The sequence below is a fragment of the Cygnus olor genome, chromosome 6, assembly GCF_009769625.2.
Source record: "Cygnus olor isolate bCygOlo1 chromosome 6, bCygOlo1.pri.v2, whole genome shotgun sequence".
Classification (NCBI taxonomy): Eukaryota; Metazoa; Chordata; class Aves; order Anseriformes; family Anatidae; genus Cygnus; species Cygnus olor.
Window position 1 is genome coordinate 4,652,557 of NC_049174.1, and position 23,986 is coordinate 4,676,542.

At 38.1% G+C, this 23,986-nt stretch overlaps 1 long non-coding RNA gene across 2 annotated transcripts; it reads right to left on the reverse strand.

Moving 5' to 3' along the window:
* Positions 1–7,580: 7,580 nt before the first annotated feature.
* Positions 7,581–22,294, reverse strand: LOC121071951. Of its 2 annotated transcripts, XR_005820872.1 has the most exons (5): positions 22,111–22,294; positions 21,263–21,347; positions 18,025–18,184; positions 10,954–11,070; positions 7,581–9,281 (listed from the first exon to the last, which is right to left on the reverse strand). It is a non-coding gene; the product is annotated as an uncharacterized LOC121071951 (long non-coding RNA). The 2 variants fall into 2 exon arrangements; XR_005820873.1 differs by lacking the exons at positions 21,263–21,347; positions 22,111–22,294 and adding an exon at positions 19,385–19,610.
* Positions 22,295–23,986: the final 1,692 nt, after the last annotated feature.

The window sequence follows — 23,986 nt, forward strand, 5'->3', positions numbered from 1 at the left end:
AAGGTTCTATAACTCTCCAGCTGTGATATTCTGAGCAACATCTTTTCTAGTTCTTTAAATCTCAGAGTACACTATCATCTGACTTCACTTTAGGAATCACCCAGATTTATAACAAAATGCATTCCAGATTAATTTAGTCCTTCCATTGTATTTTGATCTCTGATCTTTTATTGTTAATAAGGCGATTCACTGTGGAAAAAAAAAAAAATCTCAGTTCATGCCAGAACAAGTTAGTGCCAACTACAGATTTTGAACATGATGTATTCTTGCATTTGACAGTTATTGCAGAGTTGAAGTCAACTTTAACACCAGCTGCAATTTTCCTGTATTCTTAAATAATCGTGATAAATGTGTCTCTTATCTACACAAGGCATTAGCCTCCTCTAACTTATTAATGAAGCAAATTCCACTCCACCCCATACTGTTAACAAGCAGTACAACAAACTTTGCATTCATTGTTTCTGGCTTAAAACTTTATATGAAGAAAATAAACAAAAAACAGCCACACCACAAAGCTGCTTTTCTCTTATATATTTATATATGAATAAAAGAATTCTAAAAACATTAGAAAATTAATAACTTAAGGGAAAAAGTCATCCATGATTGATCTCGATGTGTTCTTATGAAGAAACAGAAGACCTGTTAATTCCCAGAGCTTGGAGCCTTAAGTGCAAAGTTCACCATTTTACTCTTGACTTCATTCTCTCAACTCTGATTCATGCTAATGAGCATCCTGTCCTTATGCTCAACACATGAATAGTTGTCCCCTTGCCAAAATATTCCATGGGGGATTGTGGTACATGCTACAACACCAACTTACTCATACATACACACTCACAGTTCCTCCAATTTTTATGTAGCATTCTTGTGCACTGGCTCAAACTACATCCACTTGAACATCAATATAGACACAAAAATCTTTGGAGACCACACTAAGTAGTACAGGATTGCTCTACGGTCAGGAGTAGGAATCATACATATGATTTAACAGCTACAGTTTCTCCTTTCTATATAGGTGGACATTGTGTAACCTGATTCAACACAAACGTGGTTGTGCATACAGAAAACTTCCTAATTCCAAAGGATGAAGATTTTAATGGAAGACTTTTAAAAAGCTATGAAGCTTACAGAACACACAATATGCCAGAAACATCATCCTAATGGCTGAGGCTTGCCCTTTGTACACAGAGAAGCTGTGGAAAAGAATCTAAAATGCACAGAAAGCAGACAACATTGCACCTACCATGTGGTCATGACAAAGAGGTTAGTTAATTGCAATAATATTACATCAACAGGAATAACATTACCATACTGCTCTGCGCTGGTGCAGCCTCACCTTGAGCACTGCGTACAGTTTTGGGTGCCACATTATAAGGACATAAAACTAATAGAGTGTGTCCAAAGGAGGGCAAATGAGATGGTGAAAGGTCTGGAAGGCAAGACACAAGAGGAGTGGCTGAGGTCCCTCGGTTTGTTCAGCCCAGAGCAGAGCAGACTGAGGGGAGGCCTCACAGAGGCCTGCAGCTTCCTCATGAGGGGAGCGGAGGGGCAGGCACTCAGCTCTGCTCTCTGGGGACAGCCACAGGACCTGAGGGAACAGCATGGAGCTGGGACAGGGGAGGGTCAGGCTGGGCGTTAGGAAAAGGTTCTCCACGCTGAGGGTGGTCGGGCACTGGTACAGGCTCCCCAGGAACAGGCCTGCTGGAGTTCAAGAAGCGTTTAAACAATGCCCTGAGAAATGTAGTTTGATTTTTAGGTGTTCCTATGTGGAGCCAGGAGTTGGACTCAATGAGTCTTGTGGGTCCCTTCCAACTCAGGATATTCTACGATTCTATGATTTTGTTTTTACATGAAGACAAACAAAAAACCCCCACTCAACTACAGACAACTATGGAAGGGTGAATCCTCTGTTGCAAGAAAAGTGACTCTTCATTCTAACAGTACTGTAAATTCCACCTTATATTTATCTTCATGGAGCAAAATTCCTCTCAGCATCTCCCTTAGAACAAATTTCTATACTAGTTTTAGGACAATTCCATCTTCATTTCAGCAAACAAAATCCCCACCCAGCCTCCTATAAAGCTGTAGCAAACATACAACCACCCTACTCTGTGCAGACACAGTTTTGCAATGCAGCTTCTCCAGCCACCTTCATGTTTGCTATAATACAGGTAAACTTTAAATCGAGGCCACAGCAAAAACAGATGGCATACTTATAAAAATTAATTCAAATAATTATAATAATAAGAAGTACCTCTCAAAAACAGGGCCAAAGTAAACAAAGCTAGCCTTACTTCATGCTTCCTGACCCACAGCCCTCTCTTCCTGGGATCAAAGCCATCCTCTTAGCCCCAGTCCCTTCTCTTCTCTGGCAGTGGGCCCTGATAGCTTGATAGATCCCAGCTGCTTTGATCTCCTCTCCTTGTAACTCCTTCCTCTCCAGCAGGCGGGCACTCACACAGCTGGCAAACCTGGTTGCAGTACCCTTGCAATCATCAAAGGAGAAATACGTGTCAGAGCAAAAGAATGCAAGAAAACTCTGAAAACATTTCTGCTTAATTGGGCCCCTCTAAACCCTGACAGGTCAAAATCTGAGCAGTGTTTTACATAAATCTGGATAGAGAGAGCACATTGGCTTCATCCAGCAGTCAGAAGTTTCTAGAGCAGCTATTTTCACTTTTTCCCCAGCTCCTGCCCCCCCCCCCCCCCTTCTCAGCACTATTATAAATAACAGACATGATTTGACTATCCCACCCCTTACTTCACTGTCCCTCCTCTAGCAATGAGATGAGAGACAGTGGTAAAAGGCAGAGAATTTTCTTGTTTCTGGTTTCCTGTGCTTGATGGTTTGAGATTCAGGGCAACATAAGCAAAAAAATAAATAAATAAATAAATTAAAAAAAAAAAAAGACTAATTAAGACGAGTTGCTGCGGTACATGTCAGGCAGAGCATGATGCAAGTTATCTTCTAGCTGGTTTGGATACACCAATGGATTGTTTTTCTCAGTATGAATAAGTCTATAAAACAGTAAACATTTCGTGTTTCATTGCAGACCTATATGCTTTACAGTCCTAGTGACTATACTGGGGTTACACAGAGTTTAAAGACAGCAATTTGGACGCAAGCATGGTATTAATTACAACAGCTTTTGGCAGCTCTAGTGTTGCTGCTGCCTGACAAGAACTATTTGAGCAAGCTTCATGATTACATAAATCACTGAGTAGGTGTTTGATACTGCAATATCTATGTGGAAATATGTTAGCTTTTACTCTGTCCAATTTTTCTTCCATGTCATTTTTTTCCTTTGAAATTTGGAAGAATAGAAACTATATTTCACAAATTCCTTTCCAAGCTAGAAGATCCAAGTGCTCCTGTTTTTATATTTTATTTTTTAACATGAGATTTAATTTTTTTCTGAAAACCTGGATTTAAAGCGATAAGTATACTGAATTCCTGGAAACCATACCCTGTAGTGGAATTATTATTATAAAAGATGTGTCTTACTACTTCTTAAACCCAGAATTCAAGTCATGGGAACCAGATCCTCAGTGAGATTTTGAAATGCTTGGGATGCATGCAATGCCCATCAGTATCAAATACTTCCTATAGTCTGCTGTGAGGCTGGTATTATACTAGTGACCTCCTGTGACCATTCAGGGTAATGGAAAAATTAGACCTACCTGGGAACAAAAGGTACAATATTTCTCCAAGGTTCCTTCAGCTAATTTAAGAGATCTTGGAATGCCATGAGGAAAGTTTCCTTCTAGACACCTGCTTAGAAGTATAGGGAAAAAATAGAAGTGCAATTGGTGAAAAGTGAACTCACTTTGCACTTCAACACTGTCATCAATGATGGCATAAGAAACAGTGAATTCTAGTAATGTTGGTATTACCAGCATCTGTACATACACAAAAGATCATCAAAAACATTAACAGTACTCTTGGGATAGGACTAGAGACAACAGAGCGGTACATACGCTTCCATTTATACCAAGCATTCATTTCTGGAGGCAGCTTCAGATTTAGCATAATTCTAATTTTAATTCAATATATGAGCATTTGCGCTGATGAATAAGGAATCTGATAGACCAACTTTTCTCTCTAGCGTAGTATAATGTAGATATGGATAATTCCATACTTTGTACCACAACAGGCTGAAAAGTTCAACTCTTTACTACAAAAGTATGAATTTAATTATCTTTGGATTCTACTTGTTTTCATTTGTAGTTTGTTTCTTCACTATTGTCATGTCCTGATTATATATTAGCTGTTATTATAGAAGATGGATTAAAAAGTACACTTTCTTTTGTTCTCGGTAGACAGTTTCATAAGACTGTTTAAGTCCTCTTAAATGAAAATGCCTAATTTCACCCTCAAGCAGAGCAAATGGATTATTATTTTTTTCAACAGATTACAAAAACATTATCTGACACTCGGCCTATATACTGAGGGTCAAGGAATTTTCAGAGTAGTCAGATTTGTTGGGGCAGTCCTTATAACATTATAGTATTTTGAACTTCTTGTTATATAGCTTACTGCAGTAAGCATCAGTGTCATCTGAAAGTGGTGCCTTGAACAGCAAGGTTTCATTTGAAAGTAAGGAAATCTGCATAAAAACAAATGACTTCCTGCAGTAGGAATTCCCAGGAAAATAAATCATCTGTCATTGCAGAATATAAATAAGAACAAGGAAAGGGTGAAAAGAAAGACAGCCAAGCTACTATGCACAAAATAAGTTAAAATGACCTTCCCACTTTGCCGATATTTGGCTCTGTGATTTAGAGGCCATGTAGCTCTTCCACAGCTGACCTTGAGCTACAACTGCTGCAGGAGCCCAACTGTCCTCCAGCTTGAGGGTCTTGCACACTTGGGTGTTTTCATTATACAGCCACTCTACAGAATTCAGAACTGCAATTTGAGAGGTAGAAAAGGTATAGTCTGAGGTATACAGAATCCCCTCCTCTTCCACTGCCTCTTTTTTTTTTTTTTTTTGGATGTGTCCCTGCAGATACCCTGTGTCTCATTTACTCCACTGTGTTAGACCAGCTGGCTTTCTTCCTTGGTGACAACAGGGAGTTTTAATCAGAACTGCCTGTTTTTTTTTTACTATTTTGTGGATTTCCCATTTTCTAAGAGCCTTTTATTTATTATTTTTTTGCACATGAGAACAGGGAGTTACATAAAACTAAGCACAGGAAATATTAAATGTATTAAATCCTATTCTTTTCAGAGTTCTTCCTCTCACTAAGGATTCACAGATGAGAGGACTCTCAAGGGTGACATTTAACATTAAGCATTTCTGTGCAAATTGCTCGGTTACCTAGTCCTTCTCTCAGATTTGCTTCTGCATTTCATCCTCACTGAATTACATATAACAGCAAACAGCTCATAAGTATATAACATTTCAGCAAGGAATGATACTGGCTGCTGTCAAGTCTTGTTGAAAAAACATTGAATTGGTTGTTGTAGTGTTTGCCTGTTTGTTTTTTAAAGGAAAAATCAGTTTTGTGTTTTAGTAATATAAGTAACGAAAGTTTTTAATCATTTCAGTAATGAAATACACACAATTGACTCGGTTTTGTTTTTAAAACTTTTCTGTGGATTGTACATGAGTATGAAATAACATTACAGCAGTTCACATTTTTATAATCTCATTACAGATGCAATTTTCATAAACAATTACAAATGAAATCATGTTACCACTCTGGGAATCAGTTTATATTTGCCATAAAACCACAATGACAGCAGCGAACACAGAACCTTCAGTCTGCAACGACAGGGATGGACCCCAGTTAAGAGCCTAAACCAAGAGAAGTTGCTAATTAATCTGGCGTATAAACAAGTAAGACTGATCTACGTGGGCTAACCTCTATATTATTATCAAATTAATGGATGTAATTTTTTTAACAATGAAAGAATAATAGATCCTCCACAGATTATGGGGATACTATTATAGTAACTTCTTTTATATAAGACAATGCAAAGCCTTTCCAAATATCAAATTACTGGAAAAGTGCACTGGGGCAAACCCTAGAGATGAAGTAATAGTGTAAGCTAGCCAAGGTTTCCCTTTCCTAGCCTGTTTTAAGTGATGTTTTTGTCACAGATGTAACTAATGACAAACGCTGTTGGAGTGAATGTGGAAAAAACTTCGCAAAAGAAATGTTATACTTTTATTTTCCTTGCCAGGCATAAATTGGTTCCATATACTGTTACCATGAACCCTGTGAATGCTCTGTTCTGTGCAGAAACATATTTTGCTGGTGTAGATAAACTGTGTTCTCATTTTTATTGCTTCTACTCAATATTAAAACTACTTTTTGTTGCTTGAACTTTTTATTAGAGGCACAGATTTTATATGACTAATATGGAGGCTTAGCATGTACTGGTATAAAAGTTTGAGAAAATCACTTTAGCTCCCTTGTTCTTTTGGTCTACCCAGTTTTGCTTTAGTTCAAAACAGAAACGTGAGCTCTATGAACTGACTGCTACATTTCAAGAATGTATCTCTAAGACACCGGTCATTTGAGGGTGTATCCCTTCATTTGGAAGAAGGAATATAATATAATATAATAAGGAATATTGAACACAGAGAAAGAAAAATGCAACAAAACAACCAAAATTTCTCCCCTCTTGGCAAATCTCTTAAGCACATGCTTATATTGTTCAAGCAGTGTTCAGTATACATGCATGCAAGTGCTCTGTTTTAAGAAAAAGAGCTTAATGAAATCAAGGTCAGAAACTTTTGCTTTTTTTTTTTTTTTTTTTTTTTTTTACTTTTTCATTTATGACACCCAATGGAGCCAAGATGCCTCTTTTTTTTTTCCCCTGTGTGCTCAGAGGGTACTGCAAAACCTTGCTTCTCCCTTTTTCTTTGCCTCCAGGTCCCCTGTAATTGACTCTGACCAAGTGTTAGCAGTTACGTCCAACTCCCAGAAATTTTTCCTGAACTACGGTTATTCCTGGTGATTCATATGTCTGAGAATCTTACTGAAAAATAAACTATTGGAACTTTTAAAATAATTAACTTGGCTCTTCTAAAGCACAGCATCTTTTGAAGAGATTGCAACGAGAAATATAAGAGCCGTGGTAGGCTGGGCTGTGTGCTTGTGAGTCCTGGCATTCGGAAGGCATTTGTCTTTATCTGCTTACACTGGGGCCAGATGCAGAAAGCCAAGGGCAACTTACCTCCCAGATGCAATGACTAATGATGTGTAAACTTATCAAAGAGATCTCTTTTCCAATGAAACTGAGTCCAACATCATTTTTACTTCAGGACAGTGAAGGGGAAAGTGAAAAAAAACTAACAACGTGGATACACAGAAGGCTTGCACTCTTAACTAAACTGGCTGGTACCTTTCCAATACGTCTTTTTATGTAACTTTCCTTTGCCCTCTTTCATGTGAATACAGGTATTCAGTCTTGGGCGCATAGGGAGAGACGGCTTTAAGATGTGTGATAATCAATAAAGATTGAAAACTCAAAAGACCTTCTGCTAAGCTTGCTGCTGACCTGCTCCAGGATGTTAGCAAGATGATAAATCTGTTTCTAGCTCCTTGTATTCACCTGGAAAATTAAGGAGTAAGACATAATTAGTGTTTGTAAGGTACTCTCAAAAAATATAATTATTTCCCCATTAAGTCCCTGTGTGACTTGTTTGACTCCACAGCTCACTAGTACCCCCACGCATCCTCCTAGCTAAAGCGTTTACTAAAGCGTTTACTTGTTAGCATTTCTGGAAGACTTATCTTGTTGCATTACTGACCAATCTTGGTCCTTTGCTTTCTCTGAGGTTTGATATTTTCCATGCTATATTGTGTACTGGATAGTAAAAGTTGAAAATAAAGGTGGGAAGTCTTAGCTAGAACCTACATTATTTCTTCAGATGCAAAGTTCTACTGATTGGAATACTCAGAGGGGAAAAAAAGGGGAAAAAAAGGAACCTGCACTTTAGTCACGAACACAACAAATTCATTGAGGAGAAAAGAAACTTGGATTGCGAGATGTGAAGGGGAAATGCTGGTAGCATGAAGGTTTCAACTCTCTGCAAGCTGGTTTACATTCCTTAGGGAAAGCGCTAACACCTAATTCAGAGATTGTTAATTTGACTCGCTAGCGCTCACATTTCAGAAGAAGTCAGGTTTGGTAACAACAGATAAAACAGAGTTGCAGTGAGTTCTTTACTGAGAATAACTCCTTTTCTTATCTCTTAGTACAAATGTTGTTCTCTTTCACAACCTTAGCAGAGCTGAATGTGCAAATTTGCTGTGTATAGAAGCTGGTGCAGCAGCCAAGTGCTTTCTTAATAGCAATCTTCAGCTCCCACTCTTCCTGTGGCACTCAACACTGAGGGGAACAGCTTCCCTGGTCACTACTATCACTGACATTGCATCTCCTTCCCTAGATCTATATTATCTAGCCTAGTTCTGATTCTCCAGGAGCTTGAAAAAATCTGTTCTCAGATCTCATTCACTGCAGTATTTACAGAAATATGTATTGGTTGAAAGCAAACAAAATATGGATTCATGAGTTTTGTCTTTTATTAGTCACTTGGAGAACACCTGTGTGCATTCAGACAGACAAATCCATGCAAAATAGGCTAACATTGACATCTCTGCTTCCTTTGCCTCAATACTCCTGAGCCTTCTTTTGGCTGTGGTTGGGCGCGTGAACTCTTTGCACATGCGCTGAACTCAGTCACTTCTCCTCTCTATCTTTCTGAACACGGGAGTCAGTTTTCTTCTGCCCTGTTGACCACCAGGCTCTCTCCCTTGGGGTCATTATGTCCTAGCAATTAGACGTGATGTCTTCACTTCTCCACGAGGGAAATTCTATCGCTCCAAGTCCTTGTCCTGGGGAGAATGAAACTTCTTTTCTTCTTCTTCTTGTCCGAGGCACAGCTCATTCACAGTTAGTGACCGACTCACTCAGGGATGTGCCCGCAGCTCCCCTGCTCCTCTGCCCAAAGGGCATGCGAACACCGAGAGGCAGCAGGCATGTTCGCTTGTGCTCAGGGAATCTTACATGTTGTTTCTGTTTTGTTTCCATCTTAACGGAAAAGTGAATTACAAACAGTAATAACTAAACTAAACCCTCTTCTCTCGCCAATGCAGTGAGTCACCAAGACTTTCCATAAAAATAAGATGAATAAGCATATTCTTCAGGCTTTTATAGTTGACTATGCCCGCTTCTCGCAAAAAGGGAGTTTTGACACCACTTTCACACCTACAGTCTTCTGCTCCTAGTAGAACATAGGGGTTGTTACCATGAAGCTTTTTGCCTGTGGATGATAAAGAAGTTATGCACTTTTCAACCAAAACTGAATATTGTACATCTTGGCCTTATGAGTCAACACAGCTTTTTAACTAAGCTGCTCTGTAAGCAAGATAGCATCTGCAAGATGAAAATGAGAAACAGCTGTATCACAGAGCTTTGCAAAATAAAACTTTGTTTACACATTGTATGGATACACACTTGGTGATTCCGAGACATTTCAAAAGTTACACCAACCTCTTAAAACGGCTACCAGCTCTTTCATTAATTTCTGTGTTGGTTTAAAACAAAATGTGGTGCATGGTTCAATTGATGTGTCAATGGGACAGACACAGCATGCAGTGAAAGCCTGCATTACTGTAGAAATTCAGAAGTCCTCTCTCTGGCAAGACTTTACAGGGATTTCAGTGTACTATTTCATAACGCTGGAAAAAATGACAAGTGGAAATGTTAAGTTTCCTTAAAGGAGGTTTTCTCAGAGTAACTGTAGAACTTAATGTATCTCTGCTTCTTATAATATAGGTACTCCCCACAAACTGTGAGGTGATCGTGCTTAGTGCAATTCAAGCACTTCAGATGAATGCAGTCTGTACTCTGAACTATCTGAACAAAGGAAGGGAATCCATCAGTTTAAGGACTTAAATCATATATAACAAGTTTCTAAACTTTAGATCAACACTCTGGAAATTAACAAGGAATCAGTGAAATTATGGTCCAAGCAAAAAGCATGCTCTTCACTACCAAGAGCAGTGAGCAAATTCTTTGTATGTGGTACAACTTGTGCACTTCATGGTTGAGACACTGTTTACTTTCAGTTTCAGACAGTGTATGAAGTTGTTAATGGAGGCATGATATTAGCTGCCGTTGTTTCTGGATGCTCACTCACTATTACCTACCCACACACTTGCTAGTTTGGTCCTATTTATTATTATGCATTGTCTGCAGTCTTTGATCCAGCTTTCTGTCCTTGTGATTTTTCTAATCCAGAAAATTTAGACTGGGAGTAGAATTTAAAAGATACAATATCAAATAGTTTGCAAAATAATTAAGACTGCTATGTAAACCAGAGAACTACGGTATGCCTATAATAAGTGTACAGAAATTCATTTTGATCTATCATGCTTAGCACAGAGGTAAGCGGGCATGTAATTAGCTCATTTATTTCATGTTTCTTCATCTAGTAATTCTGTAATCTTTTTTTAGAAAGCAATCCATTTATTTCAGCACAATTGAATTTAAACCTAATGTATGATTTACTGCACCAGTGATTCTGTGAAGACAGAAATTCCTCCTACCCTGGCACCTCAGCCACCCAATTTCCTGCCCCATTTCAGCAGGTAGGAAGCAGCTACCTGACATACTGCTCTCAAGGTCAGACTGAGCAAAACCCTACAATGACTAGCCCTTTGCTGGTGAGAGGGTGCATTAGTTGATTTAAAAGAATCACTGTGCTTCATTTTGGAAATGTCTGTTTAAACAGAAACAAATGGGAGCCTTCCATGAAATTCAGTGGGTTTCAGCTTAGATCTTGCAATGACACCAAAATATAATTTCATTTGTGAGCTGTCGTCCACACAGGCTGGTGCAGCAGTGCTCAGGGACATGAGGGCAACCCAGACATGGCTTGTTTAAAGATTGGCTTCTTTTGCCAGTAGGATGTTGTAAAGGTTTGATTGTACCTTCAAGCCTCGTGTCCATGTGTAATAGCAGCAGGAAACATAGTCGATTTTGCTGGTCCTTCTGAGTGGTGACTACAGGCACAGCAGTGAAGAGAGGAGGCCATGAGGTCCATATACCTGCATAAAAGATGACATTTTACAGGTTGGGACTAGGTCCCTGTGCGTCGGTAACAGATGTGGCCAGATTTATGATGGAGGGTGTGTTAAAATTACAAGAGGGTTGAATAAATTACTCCGTTGTTCCAATAACTGAGAAACAGCAAAATAATTGTGTTCAAGTCACATTTTTCTCCTGGTGTTTCTCATGAAATGATATAAATTATAAACTCTCCATTATGAAGTTGGTGGGTTTATCATCACCTCCATTGAAGCTCAAAATTACAAGCTAAGCCCATGAATATTAACCTTTTCTACCTGAGAGCCATGCACTTAACTATTTTTTCCTCTTCCATAAACCAGATGCTCCTTTTTATGTCAGGAAATTTATTTCTACACCAGAACAGCTCTGATTCCTCTCTGCATTTGCTGAATTTCAGAATAGGCTAATAAAGAGTTTTAGTGATACAGCAGAGTTGATCAGTGAATTCTCAATAAAAGAGAAAAATGAATAAAATCCTTTCCTTTTCCTAAAAGTATCATAAGTAATTGACAATATTTAATATTTGGCATAAAGGTTTTATTTTCTAATGACTGGGATTAATCAATATTTTTCTTAAGATAACTCAATCTAGAATACCATATGCAGATTTTATCATTATCAAACAGCAATCATAGAATCACAGAATGGTGCGGGTAGGAAGGGACCTTAAAGACCATCTAGCTCCAACCCTCCTGCCATGGGCAGGGACAACTTCCACTAGGTCAGGCTGCCCAAAGCCCCATCCAGCCTGGCCTTGAACACCTCCAGGGATGGGATATCTACAGCTTTTCTTGGCAATCTGTTCCTGTGCCTCACTACACTTACAGTGAAGAATTTCCTCCTATTTGCAGATATATTTAGGACAAAGGCCATTTAATTTCTTTGAATATGAAAGTTTTCTTTGGAATTGATTAAATGAGATTGCAAATTAATGAAAATTCTATATTTTGCTTCATATATATGTGTCATACAGATTAAAGCAAAAAATATTATTTTTATGAGATGATAAAAGAGATAGCAATCACATGAAGAACAGTGATGTCTTCCACAAAGTAAATAAAATACAAAATAAAAACTCTTTAGAGAAACTTGCATTGGACATTTGCTTTTCCTGCATTGTTTCTCTAAATTTAAATTCCAAACTGTAGAATACCTCCTAGCCTCCAAACTAGCCTGCATAAAATGTAGCTTCTTTCTTTTCACTGAGTACCCACATATGGACTCAGCTGTTTTTCCAAAAATAATTTACAACTACTCATTCAGGAAGCTTAACCCTAGAAATAGCTTTCTGTAGCCCTCTTCTTCCTTAATTTATTGTTGTATGTAATTGTCAGCTGTAGGCAACAGAATGACCAAATTTATGAATAATTTCATACTAAGGAAGTATAATAGATAATTCTTTCATGTGCCTAATAGTCACAGCCATGCTTCTCTCCACTCTCCTTCTGTACCTGACTATGGGTTGTTCAAAACCTAATCCAGGGCTGCTGGATCCCCAACTCAATTTAACAGAATTGATGCAAAATATCTACACAAATGAAGCATGAAAATTTTTGTAGTTTCCCATGTTGTATTTCAGGGATGTGCCAGCTTTTGTGAGACACTAAATAACAATGATTTTAGAAAGTGTTAGCATTATGCTTCAAAGAAGTCCTCAGGGCTGAACAATTTTTAGGTTCCTTCTAGTTAGCATAAGTTTTTGTCAATGCTAAATATGTCATAAATCAGGTTTTGCCTCATTTTAGGCGAGGCAGAAAGTATTTACTTCAACAGGTGAAACCAAAAATTTCAAGGACATACCAGAGAACTGTTTCTGATTTATAAAAAGGAAGAAGGGCGTTATGAAAATTAACTTTGAGATGTACTTGATAATTTGCAAAATCTACTAGTTTTAACATTATGTCAGCAATTTTTGACAGAACTGCTATTGGAGGGCTGTCATGACATTTTTGTGACATATTAACTCAGCATGTTGTCACGTATTCTGAATAAAGAATATTTTCATTTGGCTTTACTGACAACCTAAGCAAGAATGATAATGAAAAAGTGATTTTTCCTTTTCTATTTTTTAAGTTGAAATTAAAAATGATTTGTAAATTAAAACTTTCAATAGATGCTCTTTGAAATGTTAATAGTTTTATCTTTGTGTTCTCAAAAGCTGAAAAGCTGACAGTTTAGTTAAACATTATACTCAGACTAACTCCAAATATAATAAATTTTGAATTTAGGACAGGATAGCTAAATGGCTCTTAAAACAATGATTTTATATCAATGTCTTAAATATGAAAAAGCAAATAAAATCTGATTGGCTTATTGCAGGCCAATGTTATATATGCTCCAGTGACATTTCACAAACCTCTTGGGACCTATAGTTTTTAAACTGGTACTTTAAATACTACTAATCATCAAACACGACTTATTTAAATTTTTGTTTATTTTTTTAAATACCTGAGGGCTTTAAGCTGCACCTTTTTGGTTACGCCAACATGAAATAATAAGTAGCTTCTATTGAAATGTAATGTTAATATGCACAGAAGTTTTTAATGCCTATATTGACATTAGGCTTACCTGATCATTTTGTTGAACAAATCATACAGCAAGTCTAGCTGCTAAAATTGCTGTGCTTGATTTGATTTTCATGAAGTCCAGTCTTAGGCAATAAACCAAGAAGAAATTAGAAGCAAAAGAGAACTTTAAATGCTAAATGATCCCTGAACTTACAATTAAGAAGATGGTTACTCTACAGAAACAGGAAATGAACTGAGCAAAGAAAACACAAGTTCTGTATACACAGCTGCCTCTCTAAAATCCAGAAAAATCTGTTTTAATATTGTATTATTTATGGAGAGAGATAGCTAATTGAAAAACCTTATAATGAGAGCAATTAGCTGCTATAGCAACAGAACTAAAATTAAATAACAATTTATTTTACTGATGGAAATTCTTTAAAAATCCATCAGTGATGATTAATCTGTGCTTGATTTTCCTGATATTCATTAATAAAAGAGGTTTCCTTTCCAGTCTGCCAATAGTCACATATACCACGCGTATTAATTTAGTGAATATATCATATTGGAATAAAAATATAATTGAAATAACAGTGGAAAAAAATTATCTATGTTGCTTGGAAAGCTTTTGACTGGACAGTATAGCAAGACCATCTTCTCAGTGAGATAGGTTCTACCAACCTGTTTTGAAATCCATTTTTACACTTCTTCATCTTTCTGGAAACACTGTGATATTGTTATAGAGAATTTTTGTAATTTCAGTTATCCATGACCCTTCTTCTGCTTACCCTAAGAATCACACATAGACCTTATAATATTTTTCCCCTCAAGGTGTTGAAAGTTATATATGGCTTGTCCAATTTTTGAGACAACAGATCAGAAGTCTATACGTGCCTGTTCTAATCTGCTTTGCACTGATGGCAATTTTCAGGATGATGATGCATTGGTACAGAAATTAAATACCTGAGGCTGAACAGCACAAGCAATGTGAAATGAGACGGTTTAGATGCAGAATATAATGCACGGAAATGGGGGGAATAGTATCTGAGAAAAACCAGCCAGTACCAATCATGCAGAATACAGCACGAATGCAGAATTACTTGTGTAGGTTCCTAAACATGGCTTTTCTCAAGAATGGTGATGCCAAAGCTGAAAACTGCTGCTTTTCAGCAAAGCTAATTAGCTTGCAAGGAGCATCACACACATGCATCGTGACCATTTCTGTTAATCTTCAGCTTGGAGGTCTCTGACTATCTTTCTCTTGTGAGGAGAGGCCATGGATGCATAGTACACAGAGCCCATGGAATTAGGGTGTTGGGAGAGAAAAAGAAAAAGCAGTAGCTAAAGTTAATATTAAAAGGTTCTCACGTCCACCTGATTCACATTTCACAACTGCAATATAACTTAAAAAGCACAAAGCCTGGGCCACATTTCAGCCTGTGCTGGTGGATCACAGTGCCACTCCAAACATCTGCACTGGGATAATGCTAATGCTGTGCTGCTGGCATGCTCCTCTAGCCTTCGTCTTTGGCTCCATCCTCAGCTGGCGTGCTGGAGCCTAGAAGGTGTTCTCCGGAGAGCAGTCTGCAGCTGTCTGACAGAGATCCTATTCCAAGGCAATTTTCTTTCAACAGGAAGAGGCTTTGAGAATACCTTATGCATCTTCAACCTTTTACTTGGCATAAAGATACTGGAAGAGACAATATTACTCAGCCACCCTAACAGTACTATTTCCCTTAATACTGTACTAAAGGGTAATGTTTTAGCACTGACATGGAAGGGTGATTGATGTATATTGAACTGCCAGTGCTATTTCTGCTGCAGTTTTCTCTCTAAATCTCCTTTCCAGGTGTTGCCTCTTGCCATAAATTGACAGATCTGAAGAGATTATAGCACGGAGTGCAGAGACCAAAGGATATCCTAGATGAAGGACATCCTAGATGCCATTTACCTATGTATAACTATGAAATTCATTACTGGCAAGTGGAATTTTTTATTTATTTCTGCTGCAACAATGATTATATACAGAACAAAAATCAAGGAAGGACATAATATAAATCACAGATTACTTGAGCAGCTCCTCTAGCAGTTTTCTATTTTCTCTTCCACATTAAGAGGAAATATTGTAGAGTAAATAAATTATCAAGAGGCTTAAAAACAATCAATCAATTATATGGCTAGACTGGAGGGCAAAGGAATGGGTATACCCACACCACACAATGCAACATTATACAGAGACCCCCAATTAGGGGCAATCAAGCCAATGGGACATTTAATTACTTCACTAAAATATTTTGCCTAATAGAGTTTATTTACAGGTACAGCTTGCTTTTAAAAATAGACTAGTTATCATTCTTAGCTTTATAGAAAAAAAACGCTTGCAGTGATTGGCTGAGCTCTTCCCTCTCCTCCACAACTTTAATTCCTGTGTTTTCCTGTTGCAGTGCCCAAGACCATTCCCTTTCTCCTTAAGCTGCTATTTCATAGAGATGCTATCCTTGGTAAATCAAACAGATTACAAAATTAATATATACATCATTTGTATGTCCTTAACAGGATCTGTTTACTGTTACTTAAGAAGCAACAAAAGCATAGGCACATTTGTATAAAATGAAAAAAAAAATAAATCAAAGTTCTTCTTTCTAGCGTGAGTAACACCGACATCCCTTATGTATTCCTATGAAGGAATTATTAAAGATTGGACTTTAGCATGTCTAGCCACAGTAATGTATCCACCTTTCCATTGTTTTTCTCAAATGCTCCTGTTCTGGTGTGCTTCTAGTGAAACAAGAATAAAGCATTTCCTCTGAATTCTGGACTTCCTAAGTACATTTCTCCAGGTACTTAAACTTTAGAAACTGCAGCAACTGCATAACTTCTACCAAGCAGCAGCAAGTCACCCAAACATCCCTACTTCATTTTGACTAGGTGACTCTATACAATCTAAGTCTGAAACAAGTCCTTAATGTCACACTGAAAATGAAGCCAGTAATTTCGATGTATATCTGAGGCCTTTGATACAAAATGCATTAATTAATCTGATTAAATAATAATTAACTTGTTACATCGTTAATTTAAGGTGTGTGAAAAAGGTGTATGAAAAAGATGTGCTTTGTTTTAGTTTAATGTTAATATTAGCTATGTTGCAAAAAAAGACTTTATTAGCTATTTGCTGTCTTCAGACAATGCACTTGTGAAGAATCCCTCTGCATATCCCATGAACAAGGGCTGAGTTACAGAAGCATTTGTGTGCATATACTTTTCAAAGCAGTTTTCCACATTTTGCTTGCTGATAATCCAAGCCAAATATCACATGGCCTTTCAGACAGTTTTTTTTTTTCCTTTTTTGCCCTCCTTGCCACCACTGTGGGGCTCATTCAGGGAAGTAAAAGCAAAACTCTGCTATGCAGCTGGCCTTGCACCTGCTCCCTTCCTGTAGCGTTTCCTTCTGAGAGAGGCAATGTTACAAGTGCCTGGCTTTGGCATCAAGTCCAGGAGGAAAAGTCCAGATACAGCTTTTCTGGAAATCTCTTCAGGGCAGACTGAACAAGCTGGGCTAAAAAATGTTATGAAAGATGTTTTTTTTCCATCTGAAGAGAATGAACAAAGCATCTTACTCCAAAATATTACGTCTGGAGGCTGAAACTCGAAATATTATTGAATGGTGTGTAGTGGGAGGAGCAATATTTAGGCCTTCAGCCTATTTTGGGATAATGGTCTCTGAAAAGAATAGGCTGAGAGCTTTGACTCGATGCTATAGGTTGCCAAGGAGCACCCTTCCATGCCAGTAGGCTGTGATGGATTTTGCATTACATTCACAGCACTGCTGGGACAGACACCACGCTGCTGGCCAGGACAGGGATTTCTGCACATATCGCTTGAGAAATTCATCAAGTTGCAAAATGCCTCCAAGCATGCCAGCATTACAAAGTATTCAATTTCCCTGCCTCATTGGCTCCCCCTTTCCTTCCTGAAATCCTATTTAATCTCCAGGAACAGGAACATATGCATCCTGTATGTATCTGAATTTCCAGCTGCTCCTAACGTGCTTTCTGTGCAACAGTCCTGGAAGCGAAGACGTCCTGGAGACAGAGATCCAACACTGCTCCTGGCCATTCTCAGATTTTCTTTCCACCTTGTTCCCCATAAACAAACAAAATAATAGATGCTAATTTTCAGGGAAGATGGCCTCTTTCTCTTTTGTAGGCGGAACTACAGATAAAAATGCTTTGGCCACAGCAGAGAGAAGTGAGTGCACCATCAAGTGCTGTGGCTATCTACACTTCCCCCTGTTCCATGTTACCTCCTTTTACTTTTGTCACCAGCTGCTTTGTCTAGGTAGGTACCCTCTGCCAGAGCAGCCTCTTTCCAGCTCTGTGGGGATGCTGAGCGACCCAGGAGCCATAACCTGTAACCAAAACACACCTCACCCTGAAGAGCCAGGCTTTATCCTGGTGTAGAGGACACACTGCTGTGAATAGTAGCATTTGCTTTCCAAGAACAGAAGAAACTTCGAAGGCCATGGGAACATCCCACACAAGACTGCGGTAGATAGTTGTTGGTTTGGGACTGCTTTTATGACAAACTGTAAAAGAAAATAGCATCAGTGAGAAATGCTACACTTAGATATGGTGCACCAAAGAACAATTTATGACCCCTGTGAAAAATAAAACTGCCTTTTTGGTGAATAGTGTGTTCTTCACATCAACAGCGGGTCGTTTGATAGAGCATCTTATGGTGCCTGTATAGCTTTTGCTGCCTTGTTGCCTTTCCAGTTTTCCCACCCCTTTCATAAAGGAAGGTAGATATAGCAAAGAGAAGCTCTCTTTCTACCCATCCTGTCAATTCAAGACATGCCATTTTACTGGGTAATAGGAACTATCATTTCAAAGCCCTATATTGGGAGAATTTATAAAGATAGTTTCAAGATGACAGAAAGGCATTTAGTTATTTAAACCAGATGAAATTTAAAAAATTTGCTCAACTGTAGCTGCATACTTCATGCCAGTTTTTCTTACCCAGTGGTAATAGGAAGGAGAAAATAATTGCCAGGCATCATCCATCATACGCTTAGGGTAGTTTAGTACTCGTTTATGTGTAACTTCAGAGCTGCTCTGGATGCGTGATTGTTCTGACAGGCATGTGGCTTGCTCTTTTTGTCAGCGGAGCTACTAGAAATAACTTTTTTATTTTATCACCTGGGCAAAGTTTACCATGGACATAAACAAAACTTATTCAAGGACCTTTTTAGTGCTTTGTTAGATCCAGCAAGCCAAAAGGCTGTTATTGGTGAGAAACGGGGAAGTTGAAAGAGCATTATTTACAAGAAAAGCCCCCTTGGAGGTCAGTGGCTTGAATGAAAAAAGCAGACAAGAATTGCTGGGTGGGATCTGTGCCCAAGTCAGTAGTGTCACATTGTATTTCATTTCAGTGATTACTGAAAGCAGGGCAACATGGACTGAGTCAGTATCTACAGGACAGCTTAATTCACTTTTGAGCCCTCTGAAAAGCCCTAACTTGACTTGCATCCATTTACTTGCTTAATTTTTGGAGATTGGGCCAGAGCTCCAATTGAGATCTTGGCACACCACATCATGCTGCTGGGATATAATAAATAAAATAATGAGGATGCAAGTCCTGAGCAAGAAACATTTCTCATCGCGCTCTGTATATGCAAAACAAACAAACAAACAAAAAACAAAACCAAACAAACAAAGCAACAAAACAACGACAACAACAACAACAAAACAGAGATAGAAGCCAAGCCTGTGGAACTTATACCTACATCTTTTGCTTGCTAATTCCTTCTTCCTTCTTCTACCTTTACTAATGGCTCAACCTTTCAACTTCAGAGAGCTCTACTAATCTGTGAAACCTTCCTGTAAGATTTCTCCTATCTTCTAGGTATTCTTGATGTTTTCTCTCTTGCTACATCTGCTCAGATTTGCTTCATATGATGCAATGAGAGAAGGGATGTTCAAAAAAAGGTTCAAGAAGGAAAAGCCAGCATTATGAGAAGTCTTTCAAAGAAATGCATGGCTCATAATACATGGAATGAACCTGAGCAGAATTTGATTCCAGTGTGAGTGCAAGAGAAATGCTGTGACTCTGCAAGTTTGAAGCACAAATCAAACCCATAATCAGTGTCAGAAAATGGTTAAATATGAAAGATTGCTGTGAGTAATACAGAATTATAGAGTATAGTTGTTGTTGGTTTTTTTTTCCACACCAAAAAAGGAATAGCATGAAAAGTTGCATGCTGTAGAACATTGGCTATAAATCTCTCACACGTAGTTGCATAAAGAAAAAAAGCAATGCTAAGAGAGTCAGATAGGAGGTATTAATTCTTCTTGGAGGAGACAGTGCTAGCTATTTCTTTTTAATGCCGAACACTTCAATGAGCTCATAGTAACTATACTCCCTGTGAAATAACACACTAGATGGGCCTCAGGAAAGCAGCATGACAAATTTAACATGTTAGAAAATGAGCTTAGGAAATTTGTAACAAAAACTTGCTGGCAAATCCTAAAAATCCATCAGACAGTCCATGACCAAAAAAAAAAAAAAAAGATGTAAAGTCTCCTTGATGACTTGCAGCTTTGGGCCTGGTAACAAAGGACTGTGTTCTGAAAGATACATGAGTCTTCAAGAGATGTCTCAGAGGTATTTTCAAGTCACGCAACTAACTAACCTCCCTTAATTTTATAGGTGATAGGCATTTACTATTACTAAATTTATTTATGGGATTTTGATTGTCTCCACAGCCCATAACAATGTTAATTCCTTCCAAACCAAAATCATTTTAATTTTCATTTCCCTCAAGGCCCTGGAGTCCTTTTTAGAGGAAACATCTTTTTCTTTTTTTGGCTTCTCTACAGATATCTATTATGTTAGGGCAGAGGTTTTATTGGAGACATTAGAGATGGAAAGGACTTACTTAGTCATTTAGGACTTATTTAGTCATAGACACAGTCCTGCAGTCCAGTCCATTATTAAGTGGGTTCTCACTGTATTTTCCCATGGCACTGTCTTCTGGCACTCATATTAGGGAAGTTTCCCCATGAGATTTACATGGTGTCCCCTTTCTCCTTTTTATCCTTTTGTCCTTTGACATTGACTGTTTGACCCTTACTCCCTTCTGCATGCATTAAGCTTTGAAAAATGCTATTTTACATATTCCACTTCACTTTTGTTTTTCCTGATAGAGATTTTAGCAGTGTAGTACGTATCCTGTGTGGACAGACCTTAAAGGGAAGACTGGGGCTTTTGGTATTGCATATAAGAACTTAGTCTTCAGATGAAACACAAGTAAATTCAGAGGGAATCACTCTGAGGTTTCCAAGATTTTTCTCTTTATTGAGGAGGGAATGCAAAAAGCCATCAAGTCCATAAAATTAGGATATTATAGTCTTACAATTATACAATTGTCTGGAATTAGTGGTGTGGAAAGAGGATCATTAGCTGATAGTTTGCAAATTATTGCTGACTGGTGACTGTTTACCAAAATGTGGGCTACAACTGGAACATCACCCTGACCGAGTCATCATGATAGCATTGAAATGCTAGTTTTGAGCATTAGGATCTATCACAATAGATAGATCAACGCTAATTTAACATTTGTCTCCACATGGATGATTAAGAACTTTTAAAGATAACTACTTACTAGTGAAGAGCATGAAGGCCTTTCAGTCTGACTCTTTTCTCTTGGTTAGATATTTTGGCAACTCCCAAAGCCTTTATTGATGGATCTGAGAATGAAAGTCCAAAAATAATCAGTTCAGAACTGAAGTCACAGTGAACGGTAACCTATTGCCCCAGTCAAGCAAACTGTTTGTCTTTTATTCTCTATTGTTTTAGAAAAGGGCTATAGCTTTTTAAAGTGTGATTTGATTTTATCATGACAGGCTATGATGATTTTAAACTGTATTTCAGACACTGAATAAATGGCCTATAATAACAGCTTAACTGATTCACTGACTTTCTCTTAGATGTTCTATTCTTTTAACTAATTTCTAATTTGTTAACATGCTTACCAATACAAACCTCCTTATTCCTTTGGCGGAAAGTACAAATGGTATCCAAACTAGAGACAGCAGTTCCTACCTTTCAGCTTGTTGGTGACCCTGCATAAGATTTGATTTGGATTTCAGGGTTAAGTGAGGGTAAGATAACCCTTAACTCAAGAGCTCCAGTTTTGTGTTTATCAGTTAATTCTTTTCCATTAGGTTTTCAAACACGGTACGTGTTCAATTTGTTCTTTCTTTTGCACGTACGTTTTAAAAATTGCGGCCATATTTTCCTTCCAAATGATATAATTACTTCAGGATGTCTTCGCTTCTTTTTTGTTATTTTTGCTGGAAACAGTGAAAATGTACTTAAACTGCTCCTTGGCAGCCCTATATATCATACCGACCCAATTTATAGCATCTGCCTTGCAACAGTGTGTACCACCATTTGCCAAACGTTCTGTAACTGCAAAATAGTAAGAAAATAATAGTGGAGTGTTCCTACCCTTTTATGCTCTCTATTCTGTCTCCCACATGTCCCACGGAGCCTACATAATGCAATGTTTTGTTGGATAGATTGTTGAGTCAGCGTGGAGAAACAGAGTCAGACCCGCGATGGAAGTATTCATTGAGCAATGCTCATGGCTTCCCAGGCCAAGGCTCCTGCATCAGCCGTCGAACATACAGTGCTAGATCTGTTATTAAAGAAAGCAGTAGAAGATTAGTGATCAGCTAGCAAAGTTTAATAGCAGAACAAATATCCTTCTGCAGACACGGAAAACAAAAGAGCAAGAGAAAACAATTGTATAAAATGGTACCTGAGTACTTTGAGTTATGTTTCGCTTTGAGATAGGTTTATGTCAATTTCCTCCAATTTTGGCACACTGCAATTAACACTTTGTTTTTTGTTGGGACTCCTAAACCTCTATGTGTGATCAGCAAGGGTCTGATTCAATTTGGTATACTCAGATTACTGTATAGATGGCAATTATACAACCTTTTTCTAAAGCCTTACTGTGCATTCTGGAACATTAAGATAATAAATGGGTGAAAGATTCACTGAGCTGTATAATTGTTCTTTTCTCTCTCTCTCTCTCTTTTTTTTTTTTTTTTAGCTTCAGCTCTGCAAGACTAATGCTAAACAAATTAGTATGTTTCCTTCCAACAGCTGTAGATAGTACACTTCATTTGCTTCCTCCTCTGTTGCTCTTATACCTTCCCACAGAGAGGTCGACGAGCTTTTACTCTGAGATCTGCAGAAGAGAATTGAAGAATTACACCCTACTGGTTTCTGAAAGCTGACTTCTTCACCTTCTCTGCTTTTAGATTTGTTTTGTAGTGTTTTTTCTAGTATAGCTTCCTTCTCAGTGAGTTCTATGACTTTTCCAGCACAAAATGTGTTTGCCAGATTCTCAAGAATTTCTTTACTTCCCTAGACATTCTGCAGCACAGCTATTTTTGCTGGGGCATGTTGAAAATAATGTTTTATATATCCTCAAACAAGAGCGATCTAGTTGATGCCTCAAATTATTTCTTTGGTGGGGATCTCTTATCCTTATTTTGAATCATACTCTCATTGCACAATTTATGAGAAGCAGCTCTCTGGAAGAAATAGTGAGATGTGAAAACCGTGATAGATAGGAAAAATTAAATAGCAGAAAAATTCATTTCTAATTGGCAAGTTATGGGGGTAGGCAGTTCTTTTAACACCTTAACTTTTTGTTCATTATATATCTATTTTTAGAGAGAGACCAGTTGCAAGAGGCCAAGCAAGGCATGATGGAAACCATGTAATGAATCTGCTAGTAGGAAAAGTCTTCAGTCCCAGCTTCTTCCACATGTCCCACTGGCAGCCAAATCATCAAATGCAATCATTGAGGCTGAAGCTGGCCTGAGGCTGCCTCTCTCATCATGATGGTGACAGCCATCGCTGGTGGGTTGTGGATGCATTGTTAGCTGACCTTTCTCTCTGCTCTGCCAGATCTTGTTTTCTTTTTGAAGTGATGTCACTGTGCAACAAGAGAGATAAAAAGGGTTTCATGCTCTTTGGGGGTTTGAACCCCCTCTACCTTAGCAGTCCATTCAACCGGTGCCTCCTGCATCTGATCCTTTGGGCACTATTATTGGGATGCATCGCACCTTCACCACCACTGAGCAAGTGTCTTGTACAGATGGAATGGCTTCAGGCATAGTATTTGAACATGGCTTTGTGTCTGCCTGCTGTTTGCATACACCCTAAATAAAATCTATTTTCTTTTTAAAGGGGTCTATATACACCATATTATACAATTGTATAAGCTTGAGTGTTAGACCCACAATTTTCAAAGGTAATAACTGCTACATCTAATTTCTTACTGTTTTTATTTAATAGTAAAGATTTT